Genomic DNA, 9,877 nt, shown 5'->3' on the forward strand with positions numbered 1-9,877 from the left:
AAACTCATCACCGTGCTGCTGGGAGAGAGTGTTAGCTCCGCTTGCAAATTCTTTTTCCACGATTCCAAAAGAAATAACTCCAGGTCGTAAAAAATTAACTGCAGAAGTCCCCGCGCCATCCCCCACGACCCTGCTAGCTGTGCGCCCACAGCTTTGTTTCCGACGAGCATACTTGGTTCTTGGTTGTTTCCATTTTACTGTTGGGATCTTGGATGGGAGGAGAGGAAAGTTTGTCAGGGAATCGGGCAGAGCCTTGTTTCTCGGATTTCAGTGTGGATGCTGATCCAGCTCGGGCCAGCTGAGGGTCATGTGCGTGTGTAACAAGCTCCCAGGTGATACGGAAACTGGGCTACTTTAACCCGAGCCGCCAGCTGCTCAAAAGGGAGAGCGGTTGCCCATTCCGCCCCCCTCTCCCAGAGGCTAGTGGATTCCAGTCATGCACCTTTGGGTTGGCAGCACCAACTCCTTTCCCATTAGGCCACCATTTGCCTGCAAAAGCCTGGTCTTTTTATCCCTGCTCTGAGCTAGCTTTCGGAGCTGGATGGTGAGTCTGGCTGGGTGCAAAGGAATAATCTTGGATTCAAACCCTTGTGGAAAAGTCAGTGTTTGCCTGTCCATGTGGTGATACTTGTTTGTGCAAAGACTTTGAACTCCTAAGACTGCAGTCAGGGTGACTGAGAAGAAAATGAAGTTATGGAATTCTCATTTGGAATCTGCTGCCAGTTTCTGAAGAGCAACGTGGAACAGTCAGAGCTTCATGACTCTCGGGGCCTGGAAAGGGGGGCTGCAGGCAGCCTTGTCTTGTCTAATTGCCTTTTTCTCCCCTTTCTGCAGCAGAAACTCCATGACCACCACCATTTAACTGCTTCACTGGAGTGAAAGGACGGCCTTTGCTGTCTCTACCGATTACTTGTTCTGAACTGACCTTTCCAGGTCGCCGTTGACTAGATTTTTGTGGTGTGTTGTTGAGTTGGCTCCACATCCTTTAATCAGCGCTGGTGGCATCTGCCTGTCTGTGATAGAGGCTTTTTTTGTCAATAGCTTGGATCGATTCATGAATTCACTGATAGCGCCTGGGTGGGGTGTTACTGCCTTGTCCTCAGATAAACATGTGCTGAGAATCTTCTAGTAAGAAAGCTCTCCTCTCACAGTAAGAATTTGAGCAAAGACACGTGGGTTTGTCAGCTTCTCCCGGTGGGCTCCTGTCAACAGGGCTGTGATCTGACCACACTGGTTCTGAGAGCCACCTGAGGCTCAGGAGATCTGGCACCGTGAAGGGGCAATCCATGCTGGCTTTTGATGTGGGCTTTTCTTCATCTAAGAGTGTCCCCACCGCCCCTCCATGGCCCCTCGCATGGCCAGATGAGAGGCTGCTGCTGAAAGGTGACAGCTGAGCCCACAGAGGGGCCATGGCTGCTTTGGAGAGAGCGCATCCCCCACAAAGTCTGTCAGAGCCTTAAGTCTCTGGCCAGTTTCAGGGTGTATTGGAATTATAAGAGGTCAGGAAAATAAATAAATTAAAATAAAATAAAAAATAAGTCCTAGATTGTGTACACTTCTAAGACCATGCCCATTATTCAGCCTTTGCTTATGTTTAGAGCAACTTGGGCTTAGAGTCTGTTGTCAAGGACCTCTCCAGAGTGCTAAGGAGTAACACTGTCCGTTTAAAGGCTTGAATTGATCCTGATCCAAACCACAGTCTTTTCCATGACTTCCTATGTATCTGGAAGTTGGATAAGGAATGAGAATGACGGAAGAAAAGTGGAAGCCTTTGCCTTGCGGTGCTGGAGAAGAGTGGTGAAGACCCCAAGGACTGCCAAAAGAATAAGCACCTTGGAGAAAATGCAAGGAGGGTGCCTTGGAGGCAGGGATGGTGAAACTTGATCTCACAGGCTGTCCTCATGTTGTCAGAGGCCAGTCTTTGGGAAGAGGCCTCCAGCTGGGAAAGGGGGAGGGTCAGTGAAAGAGGAAGCCCCTCAAGATGGGTTGACATGGTGACTGTAACAACAGCATTTCAGAGATGGGGAGTCCAGTCCAACATAGGCTGGCATCTCTTGTGTGCTGGATTGCTGTTACCAGTCATGGGCTACTTGAGAGCACCCATCAGGAAGAAGGGTCAGAAGGTTTATGAGAACCGTATAGGTGAACCTCAACCTGGGCACCATGACAGATAAGCCCTTGTCTTGGGGACTGTCCTGTGCATTAATGAACGTTTGGCTGGATCCCCACTCACTATTCACTAGATGCCATCAGCCTAGCCCCATCTTGCCAAATGTCTCCTAAGGGTAAAAGTGGCCCAGGCTGAGAAGCAAGGTCTAGGGCAACATTTAGTTCTCTGCCAAGGTCAAGTCAATTCTTCTGCTATTGCTGTGACCTTTAGTTCTCTGCCAAGGTCAGACAATGCTTCTGTTATTACTGTGTTCTGTCAAGTCAGAGCCAACCCACAGCTGATGGATTCAAGCCACCTATCTTTGCGTTGAGAATGCAATTTCTTACCACTAGGCCACCAATGCAATACCAGGCAGCACTAACAGCTGACATTCTGTGCTGGGTGGGGAAAGATAAACAGAGTGTACTGGAAATACACCGCCCCCAAGGAACATGAAGAGAAGTGGTAGAAGGTGGAAGGTCTTCTGTAAAAAAGAGCCCCAGGGTGTGGGAGTGGTGGCTGACAGCTGCCACTGAGATGACCCTAACCCAACTCGCAGCATCTCTGTCAATGGCACAAAACACTGCCCAGGCCTGTGCCAGCCCGTGGTCACTCAAAGATGGAACCACTGTGGTCTCCAGACCTTTCTTCCTAGTCTGTTGAGTCTAGCCAGCTCTGCAGAAACCTGCTCAGGGCTAGAGCGTGGTGCAAGCCTCTGAGGGAAGGCGTGCTCAGACAAGGCTATAATCCTGTCCACAGACAGATCGCTTATTTTCAGGTCATCTCGGTATGTCCTGCTACTCCTGCTGCTACTGCTTCATTTTCCCATCAAATCATGCACCTTCTAATCCACTGCGATCCTAAGTCTTAGACAGGTGATTTCTATGTCCCTCACTGTCATATTCTAAACTCTGTTTGCCCTGACCTTGGCATCAGTGTGTTGAATTAGAAGATGAGACTATTAACCACCATTTGCCAAGCCAAGCGGTGTGCTCTGTATCTGCGGCCCGTGATTTTGTGATTTCATTCAGCAGTCTTTATTGCACATCAGAGACGTGGGGTGTTAGCTCCTTTTAACAGGTGAAGAAACAGGCTCACAGATAATACAAATAGCAGTCAGGAAGAGTGGAGGGTGGGTTCCAGAATCTTCCTTCTAACCACGGTGAGCCCTATGCTGCAGCCCCCAGGGCACCTGCCTCTCAGGAGACAGGAGGCTCTGCACATCCTTGAGATCGTCCCTCCTTTCCATGTTACTCATCTCATTTCCCCACGTGTCAGTCTTCAGTGGTCCCTTGACAGTGAATAATCTGTGAGATCAGAACTAGAGAACACAAAGAAGTCAAGGTTATTTGTTTCTTTGGTGTCTTCTCAAGGTCTAAATGTTTGTGCTTAATTAGCTGAAATGGTGTCACTGGGCTGGATTAATCAGCATCTTCTTTCACGAAAGGTGCTCTTGTGACTGACAACTGCTTTGGAATAAAATTGGTGTTCCCTCTCACCTCCAAGAGTCTACACTGTCTTGAGTCTGTGGCATCTTCTATGTCACACACACGTGCACATACCCGTGGCATCTCATGGTCTGGTCATTTGGTTGGTCATGTGGAGGTGGTTGGTCAGCATCCAATAAAAAACTATGTGGTGCAGTGAGTAAGAGCTCAGGTACCAGCAGAAAGATCAGAGATTGGGATCCACCAGCCACTCCGTGTGGGTAAGCTCTGCGCCTGGACACATGGACAGCTGTGGGGAGCTATGGGGGCAGATCCTTTCTATCCCAGTCGGGTGCTCTGGGTGGAACCAGTCCCCAACAACAACATGTTAGAGACGCTTTGCTCTGGAAACACAAACTGAAGCACTGGAGAGAATTAGGGACCAGGGCAGCTTAAGATGAAAGTGAGTGGCTACTTAAAGGGTGATAATGAGACCACAGTGGCAGAACATTCCAGACAAAATCAACAGAAAGTGCCAAGATCCAGGGGGAGTCTAGAACTTGGTCAATTTAAGTAAAAAACACAGGCCTACAGCTTCAATGCAGGAGGGAGCAGACTCAAAAAGGTAGAGGAATGGGCAGAGGTCAGCCAGATGTGGGTCCCCAGGACATGAGCCACAAGGACTTTCAGTCTAGTCTAAGAGGAGGTGCCATCAGAGTACTTCTCAGGAAACAGTGGGAACCACTGATCAATATATTTTCATTACACTAGATACTACACATTATTACACTTTTGGGAAGGATATTCAGCATTTCTAAATGAAATTTTGTCTGTTTGTTCAGCATCACAGCAACCACGAGTTATCTCTGTAAAGCAAATGGACAGTCCAGTGCTATACCACATAGAAGAATGAAACTCTATGAACTTAGGGAAAAAAAAATTATATATGTGTTCAGGTGTTTCGGTCATAGGGTCACTATGAGTCGTCTATGACTCGACAGCACTTAACCGCAACAACAGAGAGAGTGCTGTTGGCCTGGTGGACAGAAAGTGATGCTATCAAGCCAAAAGTGGGTGATTTTAATCTGCGGCCCTCAGGCCTGGTTTTACTTGGTTTTGGTCAAACTTTCTTCTAAGTGGTATAGCACTGGTCTGTGCATTGCTGTACAGAAGTAACTCGTGATATCTGTGATGCTGAACACTGTGACACTGATGTGCCAAATGCGAGAATAGTTACCCATGGTTGACAGTGTTTGGTGGAGCTCCCCAATTAAAACAAGCTTGGAAGCAGGAGTGGCATCCACTTCTGAAATAGCTTGTCTCCGGAAACCCTATGAACCTGGAGAAAGGATGAAAGTTTTTCAAGTGTTCAGGTCTTTCGTTCTTAGGGTCGCTATGGGTCTTCTACAACCTGATGGTACTAGACAACAACAAGAAGTGAAATTATGGCAGTTGAGTTGCAGCCAACTTAGGAGGGACTTGATTATTTGTTGAACAACTTATTCTCCCTTTTTCTGATCCATCTAAGTGTCTCCTAAGATCCTCAACCCGGGCTCATGCTAATAGTGTTATGAACATGTTATCAGAACATGGGGCGAAGCAGGCCTTTGCGGCCTAATCTAGGCACCTACCCACTGTTCAGGACATTGTTTCTAATATACACCATCCGCTCTGAAAACATGAACAATCCAGTCACCAGGAGACAAGTTGCTGTCTTGCTCTTGCTCCCTCTCTCTCCCCACACACACACATACACACCTTTGTGTGTGTGTGTAAACTATGATTCCACATATTTCTGACGCTGTAGATATTTGGAAGCAAAAAGGAACATCTATTTATTCCAAAACTATTTACTAAGTCACTATCACATACAGAACAATGAAGATAAACAAATGGAAAAGACGAAAGAACTAGCTCTTATGCATGAGATAAAAGCGGCTTCCGGTACGGCTGAATCCGGATGACCACGCTGGCAGCCTTTGCTGCGTTCCTTTGCATCTGCAGCCCCACTGTCCCAGGATGAATCTCATGAGTTGGTCACTCCCAACAGAGAGAGCGTCCTTTTCTGAAGAGTCTCCATTAGTGCTCAGGGCTTTGGAACATGATATCCTTCTGAGGTCGCCCACCCATTCCTGATCTAGAGGTAGGGTAAAGGTGGTCCCCAAAGAGATGCCAGAGGGCAAAACATGAACATAAACGACAGTCCTTTTTAATAGAAATTGTCACTGGAACCATACAGGGGGAGTGGGGTGGTACAGGAGCATTATCTGAAAAAAATACACATACTCATTGCCTTCATTACCTTGGAATGAATTTTAAAACCTTCTGTCAGCTATATAACCATTAGTCCTTACATCCTAACTGAAGCTCAAAATCAGTCATTGCTGTCAAGTAGGTACCTGCTTGGAGCAGACCCTCCAGTGGATTTTCAGAAACTGGTGGACACTCATGGTGGGCACACAGAGTGAAGCCACAAAGTGGACATTCATGGTGGGCACACACTGTGGACACATGCAGTGGATACTTATGGTGAACATTCATAATAGACACACTCAGTGAACTCACAGTGGGCACTCATATTGGATCCACAGAGTGGACATGTGCAATGGGCACTCGCAGTGCACACACACACAGTGGACATGCACAGTGGACATGTGTGTGGGACACTCGCAGTGGACACACAGTAGACACATGCAGTGGACATGTGCGGAGAACATTCAGTGGATACACACAGTGGACACGCACAGTGAACATGCACAGTGGACATGTGTGTGGGACACTCGCAGTGGACATGTGCGGAGAACACTCGCAGTGAATACACACAGTGGGCATGCACAGTGGACATGTGCAGGGGACACTCGTAGTGGACATGTGCAGTGGGTGCTTAATGAACCCGATGAAGGTTCCTTAGCCACCCAAACATTTACTGCTCCAAACACATTTCCTTTTTTCAGATTTCTAAGACCTGATCTAGGCTATAGTCTTTGCAATTATGTGTTATGCATTGGAGAGTTGGACAGTGAATAGGGGTGATAGAAGGAGAATTGATGCCTTTGAGCTGTGGTGCTGGAGAAGAGTGTTGAATATACCATGGACTGCTAGGAGAACAAACAGTTTTGTCCTGGAGAGGGTGAAGCCAGGCTGCTCCTTGGAGTCAAGGATTCTGAAGCTTCGTCTGACATACTTTGGGCATGTTGCAAGGAGGGACCAGTCCTTGAAGAGGGACATCATGTTTGGGAGAGTGGAGGGACAGTGTAGGAGAGGAAGACCCTCGATGAGATGGATCAATTCTGTGAGTGGAGTGGTGGGAATGAATGTGTTTGAGACGGTGAGGTTGGCACAGGATAGAATGGCGTTTAGGGCTCTTGTACACAGGGTCTCTATGAGTCACAAATGACTCGACGGCACTTAACAACAACAGATGACCTCAGGACACTGATTATTCCGAAGGTGAGAAAACCAAAGACAACTGAAGGCTGAGATTTTAGTCTTCCAGGCAAATCCCCAGTGTAGAAACAAGACTGCTCAACCATCACATATAAAGGGGAAGTTGTAAAATAGCAAAAAAAAAAATAAAATTAATAAGTGAAAACATAATCCTAGCACTGGTTTCATTACCACCAGTCTAAAAAAAATTTTTTTAAAAGAAAATTTTATTTGGAAAATCTGTCCTTCCAATATTTGAGTTTCACTTTATGGCGTGTCCTGTAAAACGAGTGAGCTCTTTAAAGGCCTGGCAGCTCAGACCTGTGATCTAGAAACTCATTAATTTTAATTCTTCTCCTGGCACCTTCTTCTTTACTCTCATTTACTCTGTCTGTAAAATTATGATAATAATAATCAGTGCGTACCTAACATGCAGTAATAATTGCTAATTAACTAATTTTTATATGTAGAAACCCCTGAAGACTTTATACAGGTGCTAAGTACCTTATTTTAGGCCAGAGCTGGAGATGATACTTTCTGTTTTGAAGTGTTACCAGGCTGTGCTCTAACATTGCTCTCTCCAGGGGCGGAGAGAGGGCATAACCTGCTGTGTGCCTCCTCCCATTATGGTTAGACTTGACGGCAACGTGCTATGGTATAATAGTGCTTCTGGACCTAGAATTTCCTGTAACTAGATAAGTAAGTGCTCAGCGCCTCATCCATGGGGACCTTTCTACAGGCAGCGAGAAAACGCCCTGGCAATGTGTGGAGGAGGCAGAAGCTGCAGCTTCGAGACAAGAGGCTTCGATGAAGTCTCCCCACTTCCCCCTCCACATGTGGTGCACAATTGCTTCCATTTAAGTATCTTTTGACTCTACCAAGAATATAGGCTTTCCCTTTGTTCTTTCTTTTTTTTTTTGGTTTTATACAGTTCAAGAATAGCCTCTATTCTGCTGGGAGGGCTTCAGGCAGAACCGTTGGGAGATGTCGGCCAAGCAGGAGAAGCGGGACATCACCGGTTCTTTGAAATCTTGTCCTGAAACTGTGGTTTGGGTACTCGGATCAAGCAGGCCCTTGGCAACAAAAGAGCTGAAACAAAACATTCACAAAAAATAGTCTCACAATGGTATGGTGTTTCTAGGATAATCGTTTGTTGTCTTTTAACCAACAAAAGTCACTTAACCTTCCCTATTTCCATTGAGCTGCAGGACCAGACACGAAAATGTTTCTGGAAAGCTGGCCATGAGCTCCTTCTTACAGGGGCGATCTGTCGTCATGGAAAAAAAACTGCAGCGATGCTAATATTTTTCTGTAAAGGTAAAATGGAAAATGTGTCCAAATGCTGGCACACTCTCTGTAATTCTGGCAAACAACACCCTCCGTTTTGACAGAATAGAAAGAGCCTCAGAAGTGGGATCCAGAAAGATGAAAGGCCAGAGGACAGTGAGTCAGTCTGTCATTGGTGGGAACCTTTGGAGGAACATATAATTTATCTGTGGGTTGTGTAAGCTCAAAGATGAAGATAAAGCTGGGATCGGAGGGCTTGATGCTGGTTTTGTCCATGGCTTAGAATCACAGGGCGTCTGGTAGTGCTGTAAGCTATCGACACGAGTGAAAATGTGTTTCTAACTTTATAACATATGTTTTTCTCTGTCCCCTCACCCCCTAAAGCCAGTACACTGGCTCACTAGGAGGGAAACTACTACGTTTATAAAGGCAATGAAATGACAGAGCGATGCTCTAAGACTTCGACTCCAGACACCAGCAGGGGCTTCAAAGTGCCTTTGGGGGAAACTCAGAAGCGGCTCAGTGATTCACACTTTGTTGGGAATGGTGCAATTTGTTTTCTTTCTGTGCAGAAATTCTCCCGCGGATGGACTTCTCATGTTCTATTTTGACGTTTGGCAAACACTTATTAAACTGAACAGAGCTGTGTGCATATACATCTCGCCGTGGATCTAAACATCAGTCACTGCTTAACACTGTCTAGAAGCCTTTGAACTGTGGCACTGGAGAAGGATACTGCCATGGTCTACCAGAAGAACAAACAAGTCTGTCTCAGAGAAAGTGTGACCAGGGGACCCTTAGAGGCAGAGATGGTGCAGCATCATCAGACATTACGTGGGCAGGAAGGACTGGCCAGTGGACAAAGCTGGGAAAGGTGGAGGTCCAAAGAAAAGGGGGTGTGTCCTCAACAAGGCAGACTGACACAGACACTGTAACAGTGGGCTCGAGCAGATCAGAGATGAGGCAGGCCGGGTAGGGTAGGGCCAGGGCCAGATCTGCTGCTCACAGGGTCTCTACGTGTTGACCACGCCAGCGGCCTGCATGGTGAACCCTCCCCCCCGCCCCCAGCTGCTGAATGGACTCTGACTCGGGAAGAACAGATAGAACAGGGTAGCACTGCCCTGGGGGGTTTCCGAGGCTGGAAATCGTCACAGGAGCAGGACGCCTCACCTTCCAACAGAGCGGCGGGTGGGCTAAAACGTGTTACTGTCATGGTGCATCCAACACAGGATAACCCCGCCCGTGGCAGGACATACCTCTGCGCCACAGAGCTTCTGGTGGCTGCTTTTCAAAACACAGTCTTCTGAGGTAGTCCTGAGCGAACCTGAACTTCATCCTTCATTCCCCTCGGCAGCTAAGCACATGAACCCTGGAACCGCCCTGGGCTCCCAGGAAGGGGCCGATATGGAGTCATTCTACAAAGAGTCTGCTGGCAAACTCTACCAGAAAGAAAGGATGAGCAAAGTAGAAGCTGGATCTTAACCACCTGTACATCATTTGTCTTTCTCTCTGAGTTATTTACGATTCTGTGAATCAGACAGACACTATAACATTTTTAACAAGTACAACAAAGAGAGCTACCAAGAAC

The sequence above is a fragment of the Elephantulus edwardii genome, unplaced genomic scaffold, assembly GCF_000299155.1.
Source record: "Elephantulus edwardii isolate Elephantulus edwardi_28Jun2011 unplaced genomic scaffold, EleEdw1.0 scaffold00091, whole genome shotgun sequence".
NCBI lineage: Eukaryota > Metazoa > Chordata > Mammalia > Macroscelidea > Macroscelididae > Elephantulus > Elephantulus edwardii.